Consider the following 12,187-nt stretch of genomic DNA (forward strand, 5'->3'; position numbering starts at 1 on the left):
CTCTCTCTTTTAAATCCCCATTTTGGGTAACACGCGCCATAGTGTGTTGGCCCGTTATACTAAGTCCTAATCAATATCTAGACTGTGTTTTGTGTATGTGTAATTTTATCATCATTTTAGCTTGCTAGTAAATAAATAATCAACTAAGATTGGTGTGGTAAACTCATTGGTGAAGCCCGGGTCCGTGCAGATTCCCGGATTATGCGACGTTCAGAATGAGACTGTAGAGGAAATTGATTAATTTAGCGACTGTTGTAAAATCGATATTCTGATATCCTTTGAGTTAATTTGGGAAAGAGAAACTCAATCAAAATACTGTTCCCATGGTGCCCCAGGTTGATGAGTTAATAATTGCTTGATTCATCGCTTAATTCATTTAATCACGCAATTATAAACCGTTAATCATTCGATGAGCAACAGTCGTCACATTAACTAATACAACGTCACGACAATCTAAACCAGGCCAGAACTTGTCCGTGTAGACCAATTTGGGTTTTCAATCTCTCCAAAAGAATGTGGTGATCGATGGTATCAAAAGCAGCACTAAGGTCTAGGAGCACGAGGACAGATGCAGAGCCTCGGTCTGACGTCATTAAAAGGTCATTTACCACCTTCACAAGTGCAGTATCAGTGCTATGATGGGGTCTAAAACCAGACTGAAGCATTTCGTATACATTCTTTGTCTTCAGGAAGGCAGTGAGTTGCTGCACAACAGCTTTTTTCTAAAAATATTGAGAGGAATGGGAGATTCGATGTAGGCCGATAGTTTTTTATATTGTCTCGGTCAAGGTTTGGCTTTTTCAAGAGAGGCTTTATTACTGCCACTTTTAGTGAGCTTGGTACACATCCGGTGGATAGAGAGACATTTATTATGTTCAACATAGGAGGGCCAAGCACAGGAAGCAGCTAATTCAGTAGTTTAGTTGGAATAGGGTCCAGAATCCAGCTTGAGGGTTTAGAGGCCATGATTATTTTCATCATTGTGTCAAGAGATATAGTACTAAAACACTTGAGTGTCTCCCTTGATCTTAGGTCCTGGCAGAGTTGTGCAGACTCAGGACAACTGAGCTTTGGAGGAATACGCAGATTTAAAGAGTCCATAATTTGCTTTCTAATGATCATGATCTTTTCCTCAAAGAAGTTCATGAATTTATTACTGCTGAAGTGAAAGCCATCCTCTCTTGGGGAATGCTGCTTTTTAGTTAGCTTTGCGACAGTAACAAAAAGACATTTAGGATTGTTCTTATTTTCCTCAATTAGGTTGGAAAAATAGGATGATCGAGCAGCAGTGAGGGCTCTTCAATACTGCACGGTACTGTCTTTCCAAGCTAGTCGGAAGACTTCCAGTTTGGTGTGGCGCCATTTCCGTTCCAATTTTTTGGAAGCTTGCTTCAGAGCTCGGGTATTTTCTGTATACCAGGGAGATAGTTTCTCATGACAAATGTTTTTAGTTTTTAGGGGTGCAACTGCATCTAGGGTATTGCGCAAGGTTAAATTGAGTTCCTCAGTTAGGTGGTTAACTGATTTTTGTCCTCTGACATCCTTGGGTAGGCACAGGGAGTCTGGAAGGGCATCAAGAAATCTTTGGGTTGTCTGAGAATTTATCGCACGAATTTGGGGTCTGAGCAGATTATTTGTTGCGATTTCAAACATAATAAAATGGTGGTCCAATAGTCCAGGATTATGAGGAAAAATATTAAGATCCACAACATTAATTCCATGGGACAAAACTAGGTCCAGAGTATGACTGTGGCTGTGAGTAGGTCCGGAGACATGTTGGACAAAACCCACTGAGTCGATGATGGCTCCGAAAGCCTTTTGGAGTGGGTCTGTGGACTTTTCCATGTGAATATTAAAGTCACCAAAAATTTGAATATTATCAGGTATGACTACAAGGTCCGATAGGAATTCAGGGAACTCAATGAGGAACACTGTATATTGCCCAGGAGGCCTGTGAACAGTAGTTATAAAAAGTGATTGAGTAGGCTGCATAGATTTCATGACTAGAAGCTCAAAAGACTAAAACATTTTTCTTTTTTTGTAAATTGAAATTTGCTATCGTAAATGTTAGCAACACCTCCGCCTTTGCGGGATGCGCGGGGGATATGGTCACTAGTGTAACCAGGATGTGAGGCCTCATTTAACACAGTAAATTCATCAGGCTTAAGCCATGTTTCAGTCAGGCCAATCACATCAAGATTATGATCAGTGATTAGTTCATTGACTATAACTGCCTTGGAAGTGAGGGATCTAACATTAAGTAGCCCTATTTTGAGGTGTGAGGTATCACGATCTCTTTCAATAATGGCAGGAATGGAGGAGGTCTTTATTCTAGTGAGATTGCTAAGGCGAACACCGCCATGTTTAGTTTTGCCCAACCTAGGTCGAGGCACAGACACGGTCTCAATGGGGATAGCTGAGCTGATTACACTGACTGTGCTAGTGGCAGACTCCACTAAGCTGCCAGGCTGGCTAACAGCCTGCTGCCTGGCCTGCACCCTATTTCATTGTGGAGCTAAGGGAGTTAGAGCCCTGTTTATGTTCGTAGATAAGATGAGAGCACCCCTCCAGCTAGGATGGAGTCCGTCACTCCTCAACAGGCCAGGCTTGGTCCTGTTTGTGGGTGAGTCCCAGAAAGAGGGCCAATTATCTACAAATTCTATCTTTTGGGAGGGGCAGAAAACAGTTTTCAACCAGCGATTGAGGTGTGAGACTCTGCTGTAGAGCTCATCACTCCCCCTAACTGGGAGGGGGCCAGAGACAATTGCTCGATGCCGACACATCTTTCTAGCTGATTTACACGCTGCATCTATGTTGCGCTTGGTGACCTCTGACTGTTTCATCCTAACATCGTTTCATCCTAACAATATCCCTATACTCTCTACACTCAACGGTTTTAGATTTAGCCAGCACCATCTTCAGATTACCTTTAACGTCGGTAGCCCTGCCTCCTGGTAAACAGTGTATGATCGCTGGATGATTCGTTTTAAGTCTAATACTGCGGGTAATGGAGTTGCCATGGACTACGGTTTTCAACTTGTCAGAGCTAATGGTGGGAGCCTTCGGCGTCTCAGACCCCGTAACGGGAGGAGTAGAGACCAGAGAAGGCTCGGCCTCAGACTCCGACCCGCTGCTTAAAACCTCTCTGGGCTAGGTGGGACGTTAGCGTCCCACTCTATTCAACAGCCCGTGGAATCGCGTGGCGCGAAATACAAATACCTCCATTTGAAAGGAGGTATTTGAAAGACAAGACTCTCATTAATCCAACCACGCTGTCCGATTTCAAAAAGGCTTTACAGCGAAAGCAAAACATTCGATTATGTCAGGAGAGTACCCAGCCAAAAATAATCACACAGCCATTTTCAAAGCAAGCATATATGTCACAAAAACCCAAACCACAGCTAAATGCAGCACTAACCTTTGATGATCTTCATCAGATGACACTCCTAGGACATTATGTTATACAATACATGCATGTTTTGTTCAATCAAGTTCATATTTATATCAAAAAACAGCTTTTTACATTAGCATGTGATGTTCAGAACTAGCATACCCACCGAAAACTTCCGGTGAATTTACTAAATTACTCATGATAAACGTTGACAAAATACATAACAATTATTTTAAGAATTATAGATACAGAACTCCTTTATGCAAACGCTATGTCAGATTTTAAAATAGCTTTTCGGCGAAAGCACATTTTGCAATATTCTGAGTACATAGCTCAGCCATCACGGCTAGCTAATTTGACACCCACCAAGTTTGGGGCAACCTAAACTCAGAATTACTATTTGAAAAATTGGATTAGCTTTGCTGTTCGTCGTCAGAATGCACTCCCAGGACTTCTACTTCAACAACAAATGTTGTTTTGGTTCCAAATAATCCATAGTTATATCCAAATACCTCCGTTTTGTTCGTGCGTTCAGGTCACTATCCGAAGGTTAACGTGCAAGCGCATTTTGTGAGAGAAAAAATTCAAAATATTCCTTTACCGTACTTAGAAGCATGTCAAACGCTGTTTAAAATCAATTTATATGCTATTTTTCTCGTAAAATAGCGGTAATATTCCAACCGGACAACGTTGTATTCATTCAAAGAGTGAAAGAAAAAAATGGTGAGGTCTCGTGAATGCGCATCTCCAGTCTCACTGTCCCCAGGCAGACCACTTACAAACTCTGCTGCTGTACTTTGCCCAGAGACAGGAGACGCGTCATTCCGCTTTCTGAACGCTTTAGAGAGCCAATGGAAGCCTTAGAAAGTGTCACGTAACAGCACAGATTCTGTAATTTCGATAGAGATGCAACAGAAGGACTACAAATTGTCAGACAGGCCACTTCCTGCATGGAATCTTCTCAGGTTTTTGCCTGCCATATGAGTTCTGTTATACTCACAGACACCATTCAAACAGTTTTAGAAACTGAAGAGTGTTTTCTATCCAAATCTACTAATTATATGCATATTCTCATTTCTGGGCAAGAGTAGTAACCAGTTTTAATCGGGTACGTTTTTTATCCGGCCGTGAAAATACTGCCCCCTAGCCCAGACAGGTTAATGGGGACCCGCTCCGACCCGCTGCTTAATTCAACCATACTGACAGTCTCTAAGATGCTAATAGTGTCTCCTTCAACCATACTGACAGTCTCTAAGATACTAATAGTGTCTCATTCAACCATACTGACAGTCTCTAAGATATAAATAGTTTTCTCCTTCAACCATACTGACAGTCTCTAAGATACTAATAGTGTCTCATTCAACCATACTGACAGTCTCTAAGATGCTAATAGTGTCTCATTCAACCATACTGACAGTCTCTAAGATATAAATAGTTTTCTCCTTCAACCATACTGACAGTCTCTAAGATACTAATAGTGTCTCATTCAACCATACTGACAGTCTCTAAGATGCTAATAGTGTCTCATTCAACCATACTGACAGTCTCTAAGATAATAACAGTGTCTCCTTCAGCCGTACTAACAGTCTCTAAGATACTAGTAGTGTCTCCTTTAACCATACTGACAGTCTCTAATATACTAGTAGTGTCTCTGTCAATGTGACTGCCAGATTCCTTGAGAGGCCTATGGCACCTTGGAAAGTTCTTCCTGCGTTATATAAACTCCACCAGCATAGAGGTCAGAGGAGGGAAAGAGAGAGAGATAGATAGAGAGAGAGAGATAGAGAGCTATAAAAAGAGAGAGATGGAAGAGAGGGAAGATCAAATAAAGATATAAATAAAGGCGTTAAGATAGAATGGGTCAAACCTGTATCATGATAATCATGGTCATCAAAAGCAAACCTTTCATTTTTTAATACAGTCTTGTTGATAGAGGAGGAACAACAGATCAGGGGGAAATTGGAACCAGAGGGACGGCAGCTTAGCAGTGAGCATCCAAAAAGCTGGGAAGAAAGAGAAAGAGGAGAAATATAAACATTGTATCAGACAGGTTGGCCTCTCGGCAGCTCTAGTCAAACCATGGATACACCCCGGAGAGCACTCCTTATCTTACCTCTGAAGCATACTAGATACAGTTCGATATTTTATGATAACTTGGGGATAGTTTTCTTTATTCTTACATATGAACACAAAATGGCAGCGTCTCAAATGACACCCCATCAAATATTTAGATATTAGTACAATTTATCATTTAATACCATCTCTGTGAAACCTATTCTTTATAGGGAAAATAATATCATTTTGGAAGCACACAATCACCTTCAAACACTGAACAATATTGAGTTGTTCCTAATCATGTGACTTCACCAGGGCAAACTCAGGACCCTACATTAGGTCCATCAGGCTTGGGTTTGGAGAAGGTCCCAATCAGGCTGTGGCCAAGACTGAGGTTAACATAATGTGTTTTTTAATGGAGAATCATGGCTGCTGTCTATCATCTGTCAACAGGTGACTCCCATTGTGAAACCATTGGCACAATTGGTAATTTTCCCGAGACAAAATCTCTGTCTGGCTTACTGGTCTTAGCCTTAGTCACCACAGCAAGGTTCTACTTTGCCAGGATGTGGGTGATGATTCATCTCCCGAAATGCCTTGCAGGTGGATCATACAGTAGAAGATTTCTGTTGTTTTTAGAACATAGCCTCAGACCTTCCAATAAGCAACGCTTGTTCATAACATATGAATAGGTATCTATGACAATGCCAATTGGACAACATTCTCAGCAATGACTTCATTCTCACAGACAATTCTAGATCTGTAGACTTCATGTCATCTTGTAAGGTGTGAATTCTGCACCACATGGTTTAGATGAGGAACTCTCACTGTTCACTAGCAAAGCTCTGCAGGATGTATACATGCAAAGAAAGCCGTGAAGATGGGGCGATGATGTTAAATCATGTTACCTATGTACATCGACAGACTGGGACCAGAAATCAGCCTGCACATTTCTAACACTTCTAGCCTGTTTCCCCTTGAGGCCTCGTTAGTAGCCAAATAATGATCATTCTCTGCAAAACCCCCAATTTAGACCGGTACACAGGGCTAAAGATGAATCAGGCCCATTTGGCATTTGCCCGTCTGACCTATGGCCAATCCGTTTCTGTCGATGTACTCCAACACACCTGCATCCCTTTCCAAGTGGACTGTAACTATCTCCTAAAATCAGAAGATGGTATCAGACATGCCTCTTCCTTCCACTTCCCTGCCAACTGCCTGAGATTCCGGGTCTGGAATTCCTTATTACTGGAAACAAGCTGTTCCCTGTCTTAGTGCATCATCTCCTTCCCAGAAACACACGGAGAGTCATCCGGAAAAATGTCCATACGCCTATCATCTTCCACCTCTCTCCACTGTCTAGACACGAGACAGGCTCAAGAAAAGTCCAGAAAACCCGGGATGCTCCCAGCCTTACCTCACCTGAGAGAATGAGAGAGCACTTCCCACCATGGAAGAATCTGCAGCGTTTCCAGAGCATGTCTGATATTCACGGTTTTCTGATATCCCCAAAGGTGGGATTTTTCAGAATGTTACTCCATTTGACTCCCCTCACTCTCTTTGGCAAGGCTTGAAAGAAAGAGACCAAATAAAACAGTAAGATAGACAAGGTAGAATAGATCCAGAATAGAGGGGTGGATTTAGGGCCGGCTCCAGACAGACGCAACATAAGTGGTCACTTAGGGCCCCAAATACACACACAGTACATTCGGAAAGCATTTAGACCCCTTTACTTTTTCAACATTTTGTTACGTTAGAGTCTTATTCTAAAATGGATTAAATTGTTTGTTTTTTACCCTCATCAATCTACACACAATATCCCATAATGACAAAGCAAAAACAGGTTTTTAGAAATGTTTGCTAATTTATGAAAAACAAAAAACAGCAATATCACATTTACATAAGTATTCAGACCCTTTAGTCAGTACTTTGTTGAAGCACCTTTGGCAGTGATTACAGCCTCGAGTCATCTTTGGTATGACGCTAAAAGCTTGGCACACCTGTATATGGGGAGTTTCTACCATTCTTCTCTGCAGATCCTCTCAAGCTCTGTCAGTTTGGATGGGGAGAGCCGCTGCACAGCTATTTTCAGGTCTCTCCAGAGATGTTTGATCGAGTTCAAGTCCGGGCTCTGGCTGTGCCACTCAAGAAAATTCAGAGACTTGTCCCGAAGCCACTCCTGCGCTGTCTTGGCTGTGTGCTTAGGGTCGTTGTCCTGTTGGAAGGTGAACCATCACCCCAGTCTGAGGTCCTGAATGCTCTGGAGCAGGTTTTCATCAAGGATCTCTCTGTACTTTGCTCCGTTCATCTTTCCCTTAATCCTGACTAGTCTACCAGTCCATGCCGCTGAAAAATATTTCCACAGCATGATGCTGCCACAACCATGCTTCACCTTAGGGATGGTGCCTGGTTTCCTCCAGATGTGACACTTGGCATTCAGGCCAAAGAGTTCAATCTTGGTTTCATCAGACCAGAGAGTCTTGTTTCTCATGGTCTGAGAGTCCTTTAGTTGGCTTTTGGCAAACTCCAAGCGGGCTGTCATGTTCCTTTTACTGAGGAGTGGCTTCCGTCTGGCCAATCTACCATAAGGGCCTGATTGGTGGAGTGCTGCAGAGATGGTTGTCCTTCTGGAAAGTTCTCCCACCGCCATAGAGGAACTCTGGAGCTCTATCAGAGTGACAATCGGGTTCTTTGTCACCTCTCTGAACAACGCCCTTCTTCCATGATTGCTCAGTTTGGCCGGGTGGCCAGCTGTAGGAAGAGTCTTGGTAGTTCCAAACTTCTTCCATTTAAGAATGATGGAGGCCACTGTGTTCTTGGGGACCTTCAATGCTGAAAACATTTTTTGGTACCCTTCCCCAGATCTGTGCCTCGACACAATCCTGTCTCAGAGCTCTACAAAAAATTCCTTCGACCTCATGGCTTGGTTTTAGCTCTGACATGCACAGCCAACTGTGGGACCTTATATAGACAGGTGTGTGCCTTTCCAATCAACTAAATTTACCACAGGTTGACTCCGATCAAGTTGTAGTAACATATCAAGAATGATGATGGAAATAGGATGCACCTGAGCTCAATTTCGAGTCTCATAGCAAAGGGTCTGAATACTTATGTAAATAAAGTTTTTTTTTATAAAAAAATGTAATTAGCAAAAAAAAATTCAACCTGTTTTCGCTTTATCATTATGGGGTATTGTGTGTAGATTTGTGAGGAAAAATGATCATGTTAATACATTTTACAAAAAGTCTGTAAGGTAACAAAATTAGGAAAAATGGAAGAGGTCAGAATACTTTCCAAATGTACTGTATATATATGTACTGTATATATATATATATATATATATATATATATATGTTCAAATGTACAGTATATATATAATTATTATTTTATAATTTTTTTGGAACTCAGTCGGGGTCTCAACTTATTGTTGAGAGTTAGAATAGTAGAATACACAAGGTGCAAGTTCGTAATGTGGTTGTGCATCAGCAAGTTTTCACTTGCTATGTCAGTCACTGACAGTCACTCAATTAGCCATGTCAGCTAGCAATTTTTAGATTGGTAAATGAGTCTAGCCAGCTATCTAACAGTAGCGATGTGTGGGTAAAATTACTGGGAAGCCAGAAAAGTTATATTACAACCTATGTGTTGTGATAATTGTGTTGTTTGCTCTATAACCTGTTAGTTCATATGCCTTGCCACCGTGATATATAGGCCTAAAGGCCGAGACAATAAGAAGACACAGTGGCAGAGTAAATTCAACCACGCCTTTGTTTCATCACAAAACATAATGTCTGTAACAAACAGTTACATGACCTACAGCATGGTAAACCAAGTGAACATTTTCGACATTTTCAGACTCCTGAACAACCACTGATTTATAACCACGGAGAGTTACCACAAGTTGCAAAGAAAACAGGAGCTGCCTCCACTATTCCAACACCATTTCAACTTCAACATCATCAAATCACCTCTGCTTAGTCTAATACAGTGACAACTAAAAGACACAAAAAACGATTTAGTCCAATCAACGTAAGCTAAAAATGATGTCGCTGTCCATGGTACTGATTTGTGTGTGTGTGTGTGTGTGTGTGTGTGTGTGTGTGTGTGTGTGTGTGTGTGTGTGTGTGTGTGTGAGTGTGCAAGTAGAATAAACATGTTGACTCACCGTACCTGTAAAGAAACACCAATGCCATCCTCCTCTCTTTCATATTTCCGAAACGGTCTATCACTCTGTCATACAGTACGTGCTTTTAGTATTTGTTGTCCTTGGCTAACTGGCTAAATTGCTTGCTCGCTAGCCTAACTTCCTTTCATGGGCAACAATGCACCAGGCCAGCTAGTTAATATTAGCCTATTACATCAAGCTACTTTTTGAACTTCCATCCTCTCAGGCCAGGGTCACAATATATCAATCTATGGCTGGATCAGAATAGCCAGTATGAAGAATTAAGTAAAACCACAAGTCCAAATCTCTATATCCACTCATGGCTGATTTAGGATAGGGAAGATTTTAGCAAGCTAGCTTGCCACCGAAGGACAATGACACAATGAGATGCAACAATTCAAGTTTTTTCTGTAAATGACATTCAGCTTTGTTGTGATTGGTGTGAAGCCAAATCCAAACTGGCTTCCCTTGACACTCTTTTTTGGTGCGCCAGGATCATTCACAGTTGAGCTCACTCAGTTTAGCTCAACGCTGATTGGGTATTATTTTATACTTTTGGGTAGAATCTCGCATAGGGCCCTCAAAAGGCTAGAGCCAGCCCTGGGTGGATGGAGAAGTGATGGAAGAAGGATGGGGTGTTCAATAAGCGTATAGGCCATCTCAGGGCCATCCATGCACTAGCTAAGCCTTCTCTGTCACAGACTGTTATTCTCCATTTGTTTCCCATAAAGACCCTATGGAAGTGTTTAGCTGCCTTTATCGGCCTGCATCCTCTCGGGTATATAACATTTGCTGCTTGCTTGCCGAAGCTGTCCTAATAAAGTTTATTGAAAAATATAGGGAGCCATATGTAGAGCGAAGTGTGACGATGGCAGACTGAACAAATTGTGTGTCTGGGATATGAATGATGGTGAGGCTCTCTCCCTCGTGTGTGTTTCTGTGTGCTGTTTAACAACCATGAGACAGACAGACAGAGAGAGAGGGGGGGAGAGAGGGGGAGAGAGAGGAGAGAGAGAGAGGGGGGAGGGAGAGAGAGGGGGAGAGAGAGAGGTAGAGAAAGAGAAATACTCCTAACCCAGATACAGTTCTTGCCCTGAGCTTCAAAGACCTAATGACCTTCAAGTACGAATTGTAACACGTCCAATTGTTTTTCGAGTCAGGAAGTGAGGACAGGAGTGAGTGTGTGTTTGCTCCTGTGTCCTGCGAGCACGTGTGCACACTCCTAAATTCCTTAAAGCATGTGGAAGAGTGATACAGGTTTTCTCACAGCAACAGTCCACAGTATCCCAGCTGTATATCCCCCTGGTACACGGCTCTAATTCTGCCAAATGATTTACATGGAACGTCTGCACAAAACCATTTCCTCCCCTCTCACTATCCAATGTGCACATTATCGGCCTACAGTGCATAGCACTGGAGGTTGGTGGCATCTTATTTGAGGAGGACGGGCTCGTGGTAATGGCTGGAGTGGAATAGTATCAAATACATCAAACACATGGTTTGTTGCCATTCCATTGGCTCCGTTACAGCTGTTATTATGAGCCGTCCTCCCTCACCAGCCTCCACTGATGCATAGACACACCTTATAGAGCTACAGAATGCATATGTATGTGGGTGTAAGCTAGAGCAGGAGCTCTTCTGTTTCACGTTGACAGCCCTCACAGTGTGTCCACTTTCCACTGTTTTCCTTTCAAATGTCTCTGATTTTACAGGCTGAGCAATGAATGTCTGCCAGTTAGCAATGAGTGACCGCCCTGTCCCTGGAGGATGGAAAGCATGCAGACATCATACTGACTGATTGATTGTATCAAACCTGTTTTGAACTCTCTGTCTGTGGAGGGGAGGTTGTTTTACCATTATCATACATTTAATTTGATAAAATAATGATGTGCAGTGTAACCTACTTACCCACGTATGTAAACCTTGTTTTTCAATGCCATAAATACCAACACTACCAAAATCTGAGGATCATCACCCACCCCAAATCATAACCGTCACCATTAAAGGGGTTAACACAAAACTGATCTTGGTTCAGTGTCTAAGGGGAAACTTCATTTTACTCTCAAAACGGGAAAGCGACCTGAAGAGAGAAATGTTTTTGTAGAGAGACAGTGTTGGAGTGTTGGGAAATGCAATGCCCACAGTAACCTCTGGTGGCTACGGTCAGTAGTGCAATGTACTGATCATCTCAAATCATGGAAACCATGGAACCGTGTGTGTGTGTGTGTGTGTGAGAGAGGGAAATGGCCAGCTCTGTGTGCTCTGCGGTGATTGACGAGGTGAGCGGTTGAGTAGGTGACTACTGGATGACATCAGTTCATTCACAGGTGTTACGGCCAGAATGGGCCTCTGGCTCAGGAACCAGAGGCCTTTAACAACGTCTTGCCTTGCTAGCCCCTTCCAAACACCCTGCCTTCTCTCTCACACACACACCCCTGTTCTAGGCACCCTGTTAAAAAGTGGCTGTTCCTAAAACATGGCACAGAGGCACATACGTCCACAGGTCCTGATTGCTTCTTTGTAACCTGAACAAACCTCAGAGGCATTATGTGTGTGTTATTGTTGCTTGACTTGAC

The sequence above is a fragment of the Salmo salar genome, chromosome ssa14, assembly GCF_905237065.1.
Source record: "Salmo salar chromosome ssa14, Ssal_v3.1, whole genome shotgun sequence".
Lineage (NCBI taxonomy): Eukaryota > Metazoa > Chordata > Actinopteri > Salmoniformes > Salmonidae > Salmo > Salmo salar.